Genomic DNA, 17,615 nt, shown 5'->3' with positions numbered 1-17,615 from the left:
CGCGTTTATTTGCACTGGTGGCCAATTTTGACGGCCAAGTGTATGTAATATGCTGCTTTGTTCCCTATATTTGCACTGGTGGCGAACTTTGATGCCCAGTGGATGTAATATGTGTAATAGCGGTAATAGGCTAGCCTTAATTGCTTGCTTATTTATTTCCTTATTGTCTTGTTTAGTTGTTTGCTTGTAGTCACTGCAGTTCTTTTTCTGTGTTTTTCTAGTGGCCACAATAGCCTATTTTTGGTAACTAGGCCAAAATAATCATGGCAACACACGGACTGTTGTAACCATGGGCCTCCTGCAGGCCGTATGATCCATGGGCCTTCGTTCGGCCGTAGGACCATTGGCCTTCTATACGGGCCGTAGGATCCATCGGCCTTCTATACGGGCCTTAGGGATCAATGGGCCTTCTACGGGCCGTAGGGTCCATGGGCCTTCTACGGGCCGTACCATCCATGGGCCTCATACGGGCCGTAGGATCCATGGGCCTTCTACGGGGCGTATCATCATTTCGCCAATCATGGGCCGTACTATTCGTGGACCATAACGGGCCGTTAATAGGCCGTATTTGATAACTCTATGAAAACAGCCCAACGGGTTTTTTTGACATGAAAACGGCCCAACGTATTAACGGTCCGCAAACGGGCCGACTGTAACGACGGGCTGAATTTGGCCCACAAGCAGAAAATGACAGTAACGGGCCGTATGTAACCGAATGCTGCAAATGAGCCCAAGAATCAATGGGCCCTGAGAAGGCCGAAAGATAACTTGGGCTGGAAACGGCCCAATGGAATAACGGGCCGTTAATGGGTATAAAGTGATACACTGTTCATTACGGGCCAGTTTCACAACGGGCCGTTAATGGGCCAAGAGTTACAAAGGTCCTCATATGGGCCGAAAGAAGTCATGGGCCACACATGGGCCGGAAGTTAAAACGGGCTGAATCATATTGGACGGCCCAGATGACGCTACTGGGCCTAATTCGGATAGGGCGTAACGGGCCCTCGGTTAGCGGGCTGTAAATGGCCTATATGCGAATAGGCCGTTAACAGGCTCTCCGTGGGCCGGCCCGCCACCTTTTGACCAAGTCAAACGGGCCGTGCTTTTCACATGAATGGGCCTCTATTGGGCCGTGCCACGTGTCGACGTATCATAGGCGCCTTCTGTCCAATGAGTGGATGACTTCTGTCCCAACGGTGAGCCGACACGTGTTTCCTCCAGCCAATGATGATTTTACTCATGGAAATCCCCATTGGTCGGGGCTGTTAACGGGTTATCGGATACAAAACCCGACCCAATAGCTTAACGGCGTTCCGTTACGGTGGATGCCACGTGTAGGTCACCCTTGACGAAAGCAGTTTTGTGACGCGTGATTTATCGTCATGGAAGTGGACACTTCCGTGATGATAATTTTGGTAATGTCATGGAACACTTCTACGACAGCACAGGTATGACTATCTTGATTCTGTCATAAATTTGTCATGGATGTACATGCATGACAAAAAACGCGACCTACTCTGACAAACACGTATCATCACGGAAGTGTATTTTTTTGTAGTGTCACGTGCTTCCCATATATCCTATGAGTAACTGGTTGAATGAATTGGATATCATAAATCTGAATTTATATATGTTTCATATGCTTATAACATGGGGAGTAATGGCTTCACACATAATAATATAGGTAGTAAACTTATTGAAAGTTAGCAAACACATAATTGGTCACTTGAACAGTTCATGAAAGAATATTAAAGGAAGAGAGATTTAACATATAAATTATACTATCCTGGACATCTTTTGTAATTGTGAGAACTCATTAAAATATGACATGCTAAATGGTTGATGTTGGACAAGGAAGACAACTTAATGGGTTATGTTTTCCTATATCCAAAATGTTATATTGTCTTGGATCATCCAACATGTTGAGCTTGCCTTTCCCTCTCATGCTAGACAAATTCTTTGCACCAAGTAGAGATACTACTTGTGCTTCCAAACATTCCTTAACCCAGTTTTGCTATGAGAGTCCGCCATACCTACCTATGGATTGAGTAAGATCCTTCAAGTAAGTTGTCATCGGTGCATGCAATAAAAATTTCTCCTTAAATATGTATGATCTATTAGTGCGAAGAAAATAAGCTTTATACGAACTTGTGATAGGGAAGAAATAAAAGCGACAGATTTTTGTATAATAAAGGTTTTTATCACAAACGACAATATAAAGTGACGTTATTTTGCACTAAGATTTTGTGCATCCAACCATAAAAGCGCATGACAATCTCTGCTTCCCTCTGCGAAGGGCCTATCTTTTACTTTTATCTTCTAACCTTATACAAGAGTCATGGTGATTTTCACCTTTCCTTTTTACACTTTTTCCTTTGGCAAGCACTTTGTGTTGGAGCGATCCGGATTATATATCCACTTGGATGTAGGTTTTCATAAAGTATTATTGTTGACATTACCCTTGAGGTAAAAGGTTGGGAGGTGAAACTATAAGCCCCTATCTTTCTCTATGTCCGATTTAAACTTTGAACCCATAAATATCACGTGAGTGTTAGCAATTGTGAAATATTAACTGATAGTTGAGTATGTGGAGTTTGCTGAACCAAAGCTCTTACATAGACCCTTCCCGAAAATAAGATGAATTGCAATTGTTTGATGACTAAGAGCATGGTTTGTTAGTTTTCAAGAAAGTTTATGATCTATACTTTAACATGTGAATAGCTTGTTACTTGATCATGAGAAGTTTTATGAGTTGAGCTACTGTTATGGTATATAAAGATGCTAGAAAAAGTGATTGAAAGTATCATTGATCAAACTTAAGCACTTGCTAGCATTCACACTTCATAAATTATTTCTTTTATCATTTACCAACTCGAGGATGAGTGGGAATTAAGCTTGGGGATGCTGATATGTCTCCAACGTATCTATAATTTATGAAGTATTCATGCCATGTTTACAATAGTTTTATATGATTTTGGTATGATTTGATTAGAACAAACCCGGACTGACATTGTTTTCAGCAGAACTACTGTGGTGTTGTTTTGTGCGAAATAGAAGTTCTCCGAATGCGCTGAAAATCAATGAAGATTTTTTTTTGGAAAATATGAAAAATACTGGAACAAAAATCTACCGGAGGCGGGTCCCGTGGGCCCCACGAGGGTGGGGGGCGCGCCCACCCCCTGGAGCAAGCCCCTGTGCCTTGTGGACTTCCCGTGGGGCCCTCTGACTTGTCCTCGACGCCAACCTCTCTTATAAATGCCCAAACCTCCAGAAAATAACCTAGACTAGGAGTTCCGTCGCTGCAAGCCTCTGTAGCCACGAGAAATCAATCTAGGCCCTCTCTAGCACCCTGCTGGAGGGGGCCATCATCACCGGAGGCCATGAGGAAGGATCTCGGAGGGGCCATCATCGCCATGAAGGCCAAGGACCACAGGGGGAACCTCTCCCCATCCAGGGGAAGGCCATGGAGGAGGAAGCACAAGGGGGAGAACCTCTCCTCCTCTCTCTCGGTGGCGCCGGAGTGCCATCTGGAGGGGAATCATCACCGTGGTGATCGTCTTCATCAACATCACCATCATCATCACCATCCTCATATCTTTTACGCGGTCCATTCTCCCGCATCCCGCTGTAATCCCTACTTGAACATGGTGCTTTATGCCACATATTATTATCCAATGATGTGTTGCCATCCTATGATGTTTTGAGTAGATATCCTTTGTCATTGGGTTGATTGATGATCTAGATTGGTATGAGTTGTTTGTTTTATTTTGGTGCTGTCCTATTGTTTCCTCCGTGTCGCGCAAGCATGAGGGATTCCCGCTGTAGGGTGTTGCAATACATTCATGATTCGCTTATAGTGGGTTGCTTGAGTGAGAGAAGCATAAACCTGAGTAAGGGGGTTGTTGCGTATGGGATAAAGGGGACTTGATATGTTAATGCTATGGCCGGGTTTTACCTTAATGATCTTTAGTAGTTGCGGATGCTTGCTAGAGTTCCAATCATAAGTGCATATGATCCAAGAAGAGAAAGTATGTTAGCTTATGCCTCTCCCTCATATGAAATTGCAATGATGACTACCGGTCTTGTTATCAATTGCCTAGGACAATTCTGCACACCGACCCATTATTATTCCACACTCGCTATTTATAATATTTAGTAATACATTCTAACTTTATGATAACAGCACCTACTTTTATATTTTAGCTCCCCGATATCATGCAAAGTTATCCTCTTCATACCCACAACATAGTTTTATTTCTTGTTTCTAGTTGGAAGCAAATGTGCGGTGTACGTAGAGTCGTATCAGTGGTAGATAGGACTTGAGATAATATTGATCTTACCTTTAGCTCCTTGTGGGTTCGACACTCCATTCTTATCACTTCCACCTTTGGGAATTGCTATGATAATTCCCTGCACGTGGGGATTATCAGTAACTTTACTTGAGGCTATATTTTTATTCACCACACGATTGTGTTTTCCTTGGAGCGTCTTGTATGATTTGAGTCTTCGCTTTTTAGTTTGCCACAGTCATCCTTGTTGTACACACCTTTTGAGCGGGACATGCATGAATCGTGATTTATTAGAATACTCTATGTGATTCACTTATATATCTCGAGCTAGGCAATTTTGCTCTAGTGCTTCACTTATATCTTTTTAGAGCACGGCGATGGTTTTATTTTATAGAAATTGTTGAACTCTCATGCTTCACTTATATTATTTTGAGAGTCTTTTTAAACAGCATGCTAATTTGATTTTGTTATAAATTTAGTTCTAATATGATAGGCATCCAAGAGGGATATAATAAAAACTTTCATATAAAGTGCATTGAATACTCTGAGAATGTTTAATTCCTTATGATTGTTTTGAGATATGAAGATGATGATATTAGAGTCATGCTAGTGGAGTAATTGTGAATTTGATAAATACTTGTGTTGAGGTTGGTGATTCCCGTAGCGTGCATGTATGGTGAACCGTTATGTGATGAATTCGGAGCATGATTTATTTTTTGATTGTCATCCTTTGTGTGGAGGTGGGGATCGTGCGATGGTTAATTCCTACCAACCCTTCCCCTAGGAGCATGCTCGTAGTGCCTGGTTTTGATGACTAATAGATTTTTGTAATAAGTATGTGAGTTCTTTATGACTAATGTTGAGTCCATGGATTATACGCACTCTCACCCTTCCACCATTGCTAGCCTCTCTTGTGTCGTGCAACTTTCGCCGGTACCATACACCCACCATATACCTTCCTCAAAACAGCCACCATACCTACCTATTATGGCATTTACATAGCCATTCCGAGATATATTGCCATGCAACTTCCACCGTTCTGTTTATTATGACACGCTTCATCATTGTATTTGCTATGGTTATAAAATTGGTCCTAGAATGATGGGCATCCAAGTTGGATATAAAAAAACTATCATAGAAAGTGAATTGGATGCTATGATCAATTTGATGCTTGATAATTGTTTTGAGATATAGAGGTGGTGATATTAGAGTCATGCTAGTTGGGTAATTGTGAATTTAAAGAATACTTGTGTTGAAGTTTGTGATTCCCGTAGCATGCACGTATGGTGAACCGCTTTGTGATGAAATTGGAGCAAAATTTAATTTATTGATTGTCTTCCTTATGAGTGGCGGTCGGGGATGAGCGATGGTATTTTCCTACCAATCTATCCCCCTAGGAGCATGTGCGTAGTACTTTGTTTTCCATGGCTTGTAGATTTTTGCAATAAGTATATGAGTTCTTTATGACTAATGTTGAGTCCATGGATTATACGCACTCTCACCCTTCCACCATTGCTAGCCTCTCTTGTGTCGCGCAACTTTCGCCGGTACCATACACCCACCATATACCTTCCTCAAAACAGCCACCATACCTACCTATTATGGCATTTCCATAGCCATTGCGAGATATATTGCCATGCAACTTTCCACCGTTCTGGTTATTATGACACACATCATCATTGTCATATTGCTCTTTGCATGATCATGTAGTTGACATCGTATTTGTGGCAAAGCCACCTCATAATTTTTCATACATGTCACTCTTGATTCATTGCATATCCCGGTACACCGCCGGAGGCATCCATATAGAGTCATATCTTGTTCTATGTATCGAGTTGTAATTTTGAGTTGTAAATAAATAAAAGTGTGATGATCTTCATTATTAGAGCATTGTCCGAGTGAGGAAAGGATGATGGAGACTATGATTCCCCCACAAGTCAAGATAAGACTCCAGACAAAAAATAAAAAAATGAGGCCAAAAAATGAGAAAGTCCCAAATAAAAAAATGAGAGAAAAAGAGAGAAGGGGCAATGTTACTATCCTTTTTCCACACTTGTGCTTCAAAGTAACACCATGATCTTCATAATACAGAGTCTCCTATGATGTCACTTTCATATGCTAGTGGGATTTTTTTTTCATTATAGAACTTTGCTTGTATATTCTAATGATGGGCTTCCTCAAATCGCCCTAGGTATTCATGAGAAAGCAAGTTGGATGCACACCACTTAGTTTTTATTTTTGAGCTTTCATAAACTTAGAGCTCTAGTGCATCCGTTGCATGGCAATCCCTACTCACTCACATTGATATCTATTCATGGGCATCTCCATAGCACGTTGATACACTTAGTTGATGTGAGACTATCTCCCTCTTTTTGTCTTCTCCACAACCACCATGTTCTATTCCACCTATAGTGCTATGTCCATGGCTCACGCTCATGTATTGCGTAAAAGTTGAAAAAGTTTGAGAATACTAAAGTATGAAACAATTGCTTGGCTGAAACCAGGGTTGTGCATGATTTGAATATTTTGTGTGATGAAGATGGAGCATAGCCAGACTATATGATTTTGTAGGGATAAGCTTTCTTTGACCATGTTATTTTGAGAAGACATAATTGCGTTGTTAGTATGCTTGAAGTATTATTGTTTTCATGTCAATATTAAACTTTTGTTTTGAATCTTATGGATCTGAACATTCATGTCACAATAAAGAAAATTACATGGATAAATATGTTAGGTAGCATTCCACATCAAAAATTCTATTTTTATCATTTACCTACTCGAGGACGAGCAGGAATTAAGCTTGGGGATGCTTGATACGTCTCCAATGTATCTATAATTTTTTATTGTTCCACTATATTTTGGGTGTTTTATATGCATTAATATGCTATTTTATATTATTTTTGGGACTAACCTATTAACCTAGAGCCCAGTGTCAGTTCCTGTTTTTCCTTGTTTTTGAGTTTCGCAGAAAAGGAATACCAAACAGAGTCCAAACAGAATGAAACCTTCGTGATGATTTATCTTGGACCAGAAGACAACCAGGAGACTTGGAGATGAAGTCGGAGGAGCCACGAGGCGGCCACAAGAACAGAGGGCACTCCCCCAACCTTGTGCCCCCCCCCCCCGTGACCCTCCTACCTAATTCTTTCGCCTTTATATTCCCATATATCCCAAAACCACCAGAGGCATCCACGAAACACTTTTCCACCGCCGCAACCTTCTGTACCCGTGAGATCCCATCTAGGGACCTTTTTAGGCACCCTGCCTATCATGGAATTATCATGTCAGATGTCCTAACGAAAGGACTTAGTCATGGAGCCATCGCAACGAGATTAGCTTGAAGGAGTTAAACCGGAACAATGGACGCTGGGAGTTTATACTGGTTCGGCCCCTTGCGGTGAAGGTAAAAGCCTATCATCCAGTTGTTGTGGGATTGATTGAACTTGATGAGCAGGGAGCGAATCCGCTTTACCTATCTCTCAATTTGTTGTTTCTTGTCCCTGAACCGCCGCCGGGTCGTCCCTATATATACACAGGTTGACGCCCTGCCGGTATACAGAATCCTGAGGCCGGCTCATACAAGTGTCCAGCTCGGTTTGTTCCTTTCCCTAACTTACAATACAAGTTATACACGTATGGCGGTTTACTACTATGGGCCCTAACCTGCCTTTGGGCTCTGGGCCTCTAAGCTTTCATAGTTAAAGCACCATGTACTTTGTGTTCATGGGTTCTTTATGCAGGGCTCCTTGTGAGTGTAATCCGTCCCCTCCTGGGCGGTTTACACCTAGTAGTTATATCCCCAACATTAGGCCTCGAATTGATTTGAACCTGTTCATGTCAATCCTCAACTTAGAGAAATTTTGATTTGAACATCTTTGTGTTATCCTTGTAAATTGCCATGACGTCATCTTCTGAAATCACCGTAAACCGCCGTGACGCCATCTGCATAAAAAACTCATATATATTCCTCTTTTATTAATTGGCCTCCGAATATCGAGGCGACAGCTGTGCCCTATATCCCCTTTTTAAGATCCTCGATTTCCGCACCGACTTACTTATCCATTTCCTTATAAATAGGACCAGACGGTCTCTCTCTTTTCCCTTTCGTGCCTTCTCGCCTCTTCTTCTTCCTCACGACTCTGAAGAGCCCGAGCTCCACCGCCGCCCTCAACCTTCAAGCTCTGCATCATCCTTGGCCGCTGCATCGACCTGAACGTACCAGAGATCCGCGACACTTCTCTGCCACTCCTGCGAATCCGGTAAACTTCCTTCCTTCGACCCTAGATCTACATTAGGGTTTTGGTGTTCATCCGTGTTCATCAGTGTTCATCTGCGTTCGTTGCTTCGACCTTACCGTCTCATCGATTTTAGATAAGCTTGACATCTTTCCTTTGCGGCCGGAGCTGTAGTTTATTTTGCCTCGCCATAATATCCTTTCGGCTACGAGCATATCCCATCTGGTTCCTTTCTGTTCTGCTGTCGCCATTTTAGGGCTTTGATATTTTTCCTTTTCCTGAACTGTGCTAGATCCATAATGATAACCTTAGCTTGTGAAACTTGTTTGTGTAGCACTTAGCAATTTTCAGATCTGTTTTTGTCCATACCACCATAGGCGGTTTAACCTTTAGAAAATGATAATCCGCCAGGCACCATTAGCCCTCACGTAAACCGCCATCTTTACTTGAGCATTAGTATCCGGTTTAACATGCGTACATGATCTGATTAAATCCCCCGGTTTAACACCGGTTTATGCACATCAATCTTGAACCGTGAACCATCATTTGAAATTCCTTTACAGTTTGTCATCAAAAATGGCCAAACAATTCTCTTCTTGCAATTGGGTTCCCTCCCAGATCAAAGAAGAGCAACTTACTGGGTATGTTCTGACTGGCGCTTTAGCCAAGAAGGAGGTCATTCATTGGAGAGTCCCTGGTACTAAAAATCGTCCTGAACCTCAAGATGGAGAAGTGGTTGTGTTTATGCAGCATCTGAACCGAGGGTTTAGCCCTCCCAGATCAAAAAAATTCCGTGATGTGCTTGCCAGCTTCCAACTCCACCCTCAAGATATTGGACCGAACTCTGTGTCCAACATCTGTAACTTCCAAGTATTTTGTGAAGTTTACCTGCAAGAAGAACCAACTGTTTAATTGTTCAGAGACTTCTTTCACTTGAACCGCCGTACTGAGTTCACTGACGGCCCCAATACAGAGCTTGGTGGGGTATCGATTCAAAAAAGGAAAGAAGTCAACTTTCCTCATGCCAAACATCACAACCATCCTAAGGATTGGAATCAGACATGGTTCTATTGCCGAAACACCGCTCCTGAAGACGAAAATCCTCTGTCGGGTTATCATGCTCATCGGCTCAGCAATGAACATCCACTGCCTTAACGGCTTACTACCAGAGAACGATCAAAGTATGCACCACAACTTGCTAAGCTCCGGGCTTTTATGGCAAACAATTTAACTGGTATTGACCTTGTCCGTTGCTGGGTTTCATGGGGAATCTTGCCCTTAAGCCGTCGCCCCGGATTAATGTATGAATATACTGGGGATGCCAAGGATCCTCAACGGCACACTGAAATACAGATGACTGATGACGAGGTTACTGAGTCTGTCAAAAAGATGTTAGATGAACCGATAACTGAGTGCAGCAAAACTGGGTTGCGTCCCTTTTATGCCTCCAACAAACCGCCAGCTGTAAGGGTTTATCCTTCTGCTTATCCGTCTTCCTATTATCATTTTCTGATAGCCTTCTGTTTTATCTTTGCAGGAAAAGGATCCATTCTGTAAAAAGAAATCTTAAGACAAACAGTCAAAACCGCAAGACAAACCGGCGAGAGCGACTCGTAACAAGACCAAGGTTACAAAGAGGCCAGCAAGAAGAGAACCACCAAATCCTCTGATCTGCTCGAAGATGTTGATGATTCGGAACTAGAGGTAGAACTTTACTCCCTTGGTTCATTTTTCATGCACCTTATTGACAATGATCATTATCAGGATGACGCGGAAGGCAGCCGCGCTGACCACGTAGAGGTAATCTCCCTTTCCTCCGATTCAGATCATGTGCCGATACAAAAACTTCGCCGCGCAGTCCGGAAAGTAAAACGTTCACATCCCCTTGCTTATTTGGATCCACACTTTTCTTTGAGGACACAACAACATGAAGCTCATCGCACAACCCGGCATAGTGGTCATCAGGTTACTTCCTCAGGTTTACCAGACACACCGGTTTGGAAACGTCGTCTAGAGGTCTCTTGTTCTTCTAATAAATCTTATCCCTTGGCGGGTTGCTTCCGATACCCTCTTAATCCATCTGATTCGAATTAACAGGGAATGTCAAATTCATCCTCTGGCGATTCATCAACCGCACAGATGCCTCCACTCAAGACTATTCCTGGGTAAGCATAACAGATTTATGTGTATGTGTTGCACCGGTTTACTGTACTGATCTCGGTACTCTTATTCTTTTCAGTGCCAAAGCCAGACTTAGCAAGAAGGCTAAACTGACTGTTCCAACTGATGATAATCCGATTACTACTAAACCGGAAAGGACTTCAGAAGCTGATGATCAGAATGCTGATATTGCTCTGGATGACCCTGTGCCACAAGTTCAGGACACTTATGTTGATCCGCCGGAGGTTAACCCGGCTAGCACTCATGCTGATCGGCCAAGCCCAGCCAAGCATGAAGATCTGCCAAGCCCAGCCAGGAATACTGACAATCCGCCAAGCCGTCCAAAGGTGGCGATGATGATGTTGTTATTACTAGTACTGGTCACACTGTCCCTGGCAACCCGGTCGCCTTATCCAAACATAGTGTCAAGGAAGAATTTGCTGCTATGGACAAAGGGAAGTGGAAAACAGACTTATCCAGCTGCGTTAACCTCAATGCTCAGGAGCTCCATTCCGGATTTCTAAACTGCATGTACACAAGCCGTGATTATGAGGCTGGTTTGGTCAATTTGATGAAAGAACGCTATGAGGTAATTCTTGTTTCATAATTCTTCCTTCCTTTCGCTTTATATCAACTCCAGTGTAGCCCCCAAGGGCCGGTTTTATCTCTTCAAGATGAACCGGGACTTTGATAAGAAAAGCTTCAACTGTGTAGCCCCCAAGGACCGGTTTATCTTTCCGAGATGATCCGGGTCTTTGTAAAACTTAACTTTTGATCAATTCCTTCACATCCGGTTAGTCCGATCAATTAGGTATTAGCCCCCAAGTGCCAAGATGAATACTTGTATTAATCCTTGGGACTTCAAATAACAACTATGAAAAAGCAATCTGCATTAGCCCCCAAGTGCCAAGTGTATAACTTTGTTATGTGCTTGGGACTTTGAGAAAATATTGCCAATTTACTTGTTTTGTGTGTTGCAGGCTGATTTAACCAGCAAAAATTCCCAAATTGCCAATCTTCAAGAAAACATCAAGTCCCAGCAAGCCGAAGCATCCAAGGCAAAGAATGAACTGAAAGGCGCTTTAACAGCCATGGAGCAACTGAAGGATGGCTTCAAGAACGAGCGTGCAGGCTGGGAAACTGAGAAAGCCGCGTTGCTGAAACGAGCAGAAGATGCTGAAGCGGCACTTAAACTGGTAGTAGAAGAGCTGAACGGCTTAAAGCAGAAAATCAATGCGATGACTTCTGCTGTATTTGGTAAGTACTCTTCTTCAGCTCTCTAGTAAACATTTTTGACACTGCCGGTTTACCAGCAATCTTTTAAACCGTTGCAGGTACTCGTGTTGCTCATTTGGGCTCTGATATGCGTAAAAAGTTGAAGGTAGCTTATACTTTGATAGAACAACTGTATACCGGCGCTCAACGAGTCATCTGTGCAGCCTCATACAACAAACCACCGCCAACGTTACTCAAAGATACACTGGCCAAGTTATCTATGACCCCTGCCCAGATAGAAGAGGTAAAATGATCTGCTGCAAGGGCTGACGCTTTATCAGCACTGACTCGGGCCAAAGCTTGGATAGCTGATCTTGACCCGCAGATATCGGAAAGGGCTATCCTGGCGAACAAGAAGATGGGTCAGAATTTGATAATGAGGCCCTCAAAACCTTGACCAAGGAGATGCGCTCGCTTGCAAGCCAATTGGCCAAAGAAGTTGACTTGTCTGTCCATCGGTCCAGCTATGATGCGGACAACAAACGGGTTGATGCAGCTGTGAAAGAAGTGCAGAATCTTATCCCGACAATCTGTAAGCACACCTATGCCCCTGACGTTGAACTGTCCAATCTTATAAGTGATGAAGCTGTCTTCCAAGCTTTATCCCGCATTGATTGGGCCACCATTGACTTCCAGCCACTGGGTGGGGAGGAGGAGGTTGAACCGACGCAAGATGACCCATCAACTTCTCGTCAACCTGGTGATGAGTCATAAGCCGATAGTCGGTTTCAGCTTCGCAGATTATAGCTTGTGCAACAAACAGATATTCTTTTGGGCATCAAAGCGCCTTGTAATAGGCTAGTTGAAATACTTTGATCTTGTGCCATCGTGCACTGCTACATGACACTGTGCAATCCGTCATGATTGTTGCTATGCTTGATCATATAAAATCATGCCTTCTGCACTTGAGAAACTTAAATGCGCCATAGCGGTTTACCATCGCCGGGTTATGATATCCAATACAGAACCAGAGTTTTTATAACCAAGGCTGTAAAGCAACAACATATGAAATATATCATACATGTGATAGAAACCACATCGTTGGTTTACCAATTTACGTAGTAAGGGTGATAACCCAAATCTTGAGTGTTGATAATTCCCACCATGTTGTGCTGGTGCATAATAAGCCATGCCGGGTTATGATAAACACCGGATGATCATCCTGGCGACTTATAGTCAATGCCAGACCGGGCTACGAAATGTTGGTTTATAATTGATTATGTGCTAACAACTGATACTTGAAAGCGACACCGGTTTAAGAAACACCGGGTTGATGAAATGACTTATAGTCAGGCCGGGTCAAGAGACGCCGGTTTAACTCAAAATCTTATCAAAGGAGAGAAAACTTTGCAAAAATCAACTAAAAACATGTAGTCAAGGCTTTTCAAGGGCTGCCAGGCCCAAATTCGAGGCTTTTCCTGGGCTGCTAGGCCGCTGAGTTAAACCATTTGACAAAGCCTTTTAAGATGGGCCTCCAATTAACCAATCGTCGTTTTAACTTTGACAAGTTCAGGGTCTGTATAAGATTGACTTGTCAAACGTTCGGCGGGTCATACCAGGATTACCTGGACATGAGTGGCTTACTTGATGAAGGCAGGTTAACCCGGGGTTTTAGGTGAATACACCAGGCTTCCAAGCCATGGCTTGATAGCCAATTACAAGGGTCCTTTCAAACTCTTTGTTGCTTGGCACAAAGAGCCCCAAGGAACTTTGTGAGTTGTGCTCAATGGGTGCCTATGTTTGAGTTGTGCTTAGCAACAACACTCTCTTTGGCCCCTTGGGTGTGAAGCTCCCAAGCTTTGTTATGGCATGAAAGCCGGTTTAATGAACAAATAGGACGTCGCTTTATAAGTAGAAGCCCCCTTGTAAACAATAAATATTGGAAGAACGACAGAGGCCCTGCTTGTAGCAAGGATGCCGGTTTATTATATTGATCATAATATATACATTGTCAAAATATGTACATAATGGAAGCCTATGGCTCAGGTGTAGTAAGGTCGAAGATGAGCTATATTCCACGGCCGGCGGGTCTCCTCCTCCGATTTACGTGAGTCTTTGTGCTCTCGAACGTCGATGAGGTAGTATGATCCGTTGTGCAGATTCTTGCTGACCACAAAGGGACCTTCCCAAGGTGGGGATAACTTGTGCATATCGGTCTGATCCTGGATGAGCCGGAGCACTAAGTCACCTTCTTGAAAGGTTCTTGTTCTAACCCAGCGGCTGTGATAACGTCGCTGGTCTTGTTGATAAACCGCCAAATGAGCCAACGCCATGTCCCGTTTTTCATCTAACAGGTCCAGTGCTTCTTGACGTGCTTGCTTGTTGTCCGCTTCAACATAATTGGCAACTCGGGGCGAGTCATGATGAATATCACTTGGGAGTACCACCTCTGCCCCGTAAACCATGAAGAAAGGTGTATAACCCGTAGATTGATTTGGGGTGGTGTTTATGCTCCACAACACAGATGGCAACTCCTCCACCCAAAAACCCGGCGTTCGCTTCAAAGGAACCATAAGTCAGGGCTTGATACCCTTCAAGATTTCTTGATTAGCTCTCTCAGCTTGACCATTAGACTGCGGGTGAGCCACGGATGACACATCAAGCCGGATGTGCTCTCGTTGACAAAAGCCCTCCATCTCGCCTTTGGAGAGGTTTGTGCCATTATCTATGATAATGTTGTGTGGAAAACCAAAGCGGAAGATCACCTTTTTGATAAATTGAACCGCCGTGGCTGCGTCACACTTGCTTACGGGCTCCGCTTCAACCCATTTAGTAAACTTGTCAACCGCTACCAACAGGTGGGTCTTCTTATCCTTGGATCGCTTAAAAGGCCCTACCATATCAAGCCCCCAAGTAGCAAATGGCCAAGTGATTGGAATCATCCATAGTTCCTGAGCCAGAACATGAGCTCGTCGTGAGAACTTCTGACAACCGTCGCACTGCTTTACCAAGTCCTCAACATCAGCATGAGCCATCAGCCAGTAGAAACCATGACGAAAAGCTTTAGCAACCAAGGATTTTGAACCGGCGTGGTGACCACAGTCTCCTTCGTGGATATCACATAGAATCTCATGGCCTTCTTCAGGGGAAACACAGTGCTGGAACACACCTGAGACACTGCAGTGGTGTAACTCGCTGTTGTGAATAACCATGGACTTGGATCGCCGTATTATCTGCCTTGCCAAAACTGCATCTTCTGGCAACTCGCCCTAGTTCATATATGCCAAATATGGAACCGTCTAATCTGGAATAATATGTAAAGCGGACACCAATTGCGCCTCCGGATCAGGAATAGCCAGGTCCTCCTGTGTAGGTAGCTTAACTGACGGGTTATGCAAGACATCCAGAAAGATATTTGGTGGAACTGGTTTATGTTGAGATCCCAACCGGCTTAAAGCATCTGCTTCTTCATTTTTACGCCGATCAATGTGCTCAACCTGATAACCCTTGAAATAACCAACAACAATATCCACCTCTCGTCGATAAGCCGCCATGAGTGGATCCTTGGAATCCCAAGTACCTAAAACTTGTTGAGCCACTAGATCGGAGACTCCAAAGCATCGTACCCGGCTTAAGTTCATTTCCTTAGCCACTCAAAGATCATGGAGTAAGGCCTCGTACTCAGCTGCATTGTTAGTACAAGGAAACATTAAGCGGAGAACATAATGAATTTTATCACCTCGAGGGGAAGTAAGGACAAATCCAGCCCCCGAGCCCTCCAATTGCCTGGATCCGTTGAAGTGAATAGTCTAGTATGTGTTGCCTGGTTTGTCTGCTGATGCCTGCAACTCTGTCCAGTCATTGATGAAATCCACAAGAGCCTGGGACTTGATAGCTGTTCAAGGCATATATTTCAAACTGTGTGGTCCAAGCTCAATAGCCCACTTAGCAACCCGGCCAGTTGCCTCCCTGTTTTGGATTATATCCCCCAAAGGAGCGGAACTGACCACTTTGATGGGATGGCCCTAAAAGTACTGCTTAAGCTTCCTACTTGCCATAAAAACCCCATACACCAGCTTCTGCCAATGCGGATATCCTTGCTTTGACTCAATGAGCACTTCGTTGATATAATTAACCGGCCTCTGAACCGGATATTCCTTCCCAGCCTCCTTGCGCTCCACCACAATGGCTACACTGACAGCCCGGGCATTAGCAGCTACGTATAACAACAGCGGCTCCTTATCAACCGGAGCAGCAAGAACCGGTGGTTCAGCCAACTGCTTCTTTAAATCCTCAAACGCCGCATTAGCAGCATCACTCCAGACAAAATTGTCTGTCTTCTTCAACATCTGATAGAGAGGAATCGCCTTCTCTCCCAACCTACTGATAAACCGGCTTAGAGCCGCAATACGACCTGCCAGTCGTTGAACATCATTGATGCACGCCGGTTTCGCCAGAGACGTAATAGCCTTGACCTTTTTTGGATTAGCTTCAATGCCTCTGTTAGATACCAGGAAACCCAAGAGCTTGCCTGCCGGAACACCGAAAACACACTTGTCCGGATTGAGCATCATTTTATAAACTCGAAGATTGTCAAAGGTCTCCTTGAGGTCGTCTATCAACGTTTCCTTCTTCATGGATTTCACCACAATGTCGTCCACATAAGCATGAACATTGCGCCCAATCTGAGTGTGAAGACAATTCTATACACATCGCTGATAAGTCGCTTGGGCACTCTTGAGCCCAAAGGGCATAGATACATAGCAGAAGGCTCCAAAGGGAGTGATGAAGGCTGTCTTCTCCTGGTCCTTAACTGCCATCTTAATCTGATGATATCCAGAATAAGCATCCAAACAACTCAAACGCTCACAACCCGCCATAGCATCAATGATCTGATCAATACGAGGGAGAGCAAAAGGATTAGCCGGACAAGCTTTGTTCAAGTATGTGTAATCCACACACATGCGCCAAGTGCCATTCTTCTTAAGTACCAATACCGGATTAGCCAACCACTCCGGATGAAAAACCTCAATTATAAACCCAGCTGCCAAGAGCCGGGCTACCTCCTCACCAATAGCCTTGCGCCATTCTTCATTGAAACAGCGGAGAAAATGCTTGACCGGTTTAAACTTCGGATCAATATTGAGATTGTGCTCACCGAGTCCCCTCGGTACACCAGGCATGTCAGAAGGTTTCCATGCAAAGATGTCCTGGTTCTCACGGATGAACTCAATGAGCGCGCTTTCCTATTTCGGATCCAGAGTGGTGCTGATACTAAACTGTTTGGATGAATCGCCAGGAACAAAGTCAACCAACTTAGTCTCATCAGCCAGTGTAAACTTTAGGGTCGAGTCATGCTCTATGGTGGGCTTTTTCAGAGGAGTCATATCTGCCGGATCAACATTGTCCTTGTAGAACTTCAACTCTTCTGTTGCACAAACCGACTCAGCATAGGCCGCATCACCCTCTTCACAGTCCAAAGCGATCTTACGACTCCCGTGCACCGTGATGGTCCCCTTATGACCCGGCATTTGGAGCTGTAAATAAATATAACAGGGTCTCGCCATGAACTTTGCGTAAGCCGGCCGTCCAAACAAGGCGTGATATGGGCTCTGGATTTTTACCACTTCAAAGGTCAAAGTTTCTGACCTGGAATTATGCTCATCACCAAACACAACCTCCAAAGCTATCTTGCCAACTGGATATGCCGATTTAC

The sequence above is a fragment of the Triticum aestivum genome, chromosome 7B, assembly GCF_018294505.1.
Source record: "Triticum aestivum cultivar Chinese Spring chromosome 7B, IWGSC CS RefSeq v2.1, whole genome shotgun sequence".
Classification (NCBI taxonomy): Eukaryota; Viridiplantae; Streptophyta; class Magnoliopsida; order Poales; family Poaceae; genus Triticum; species Triticum aestivum.
Note: the sequence above shows the minus strand (reverse complement) of the source record.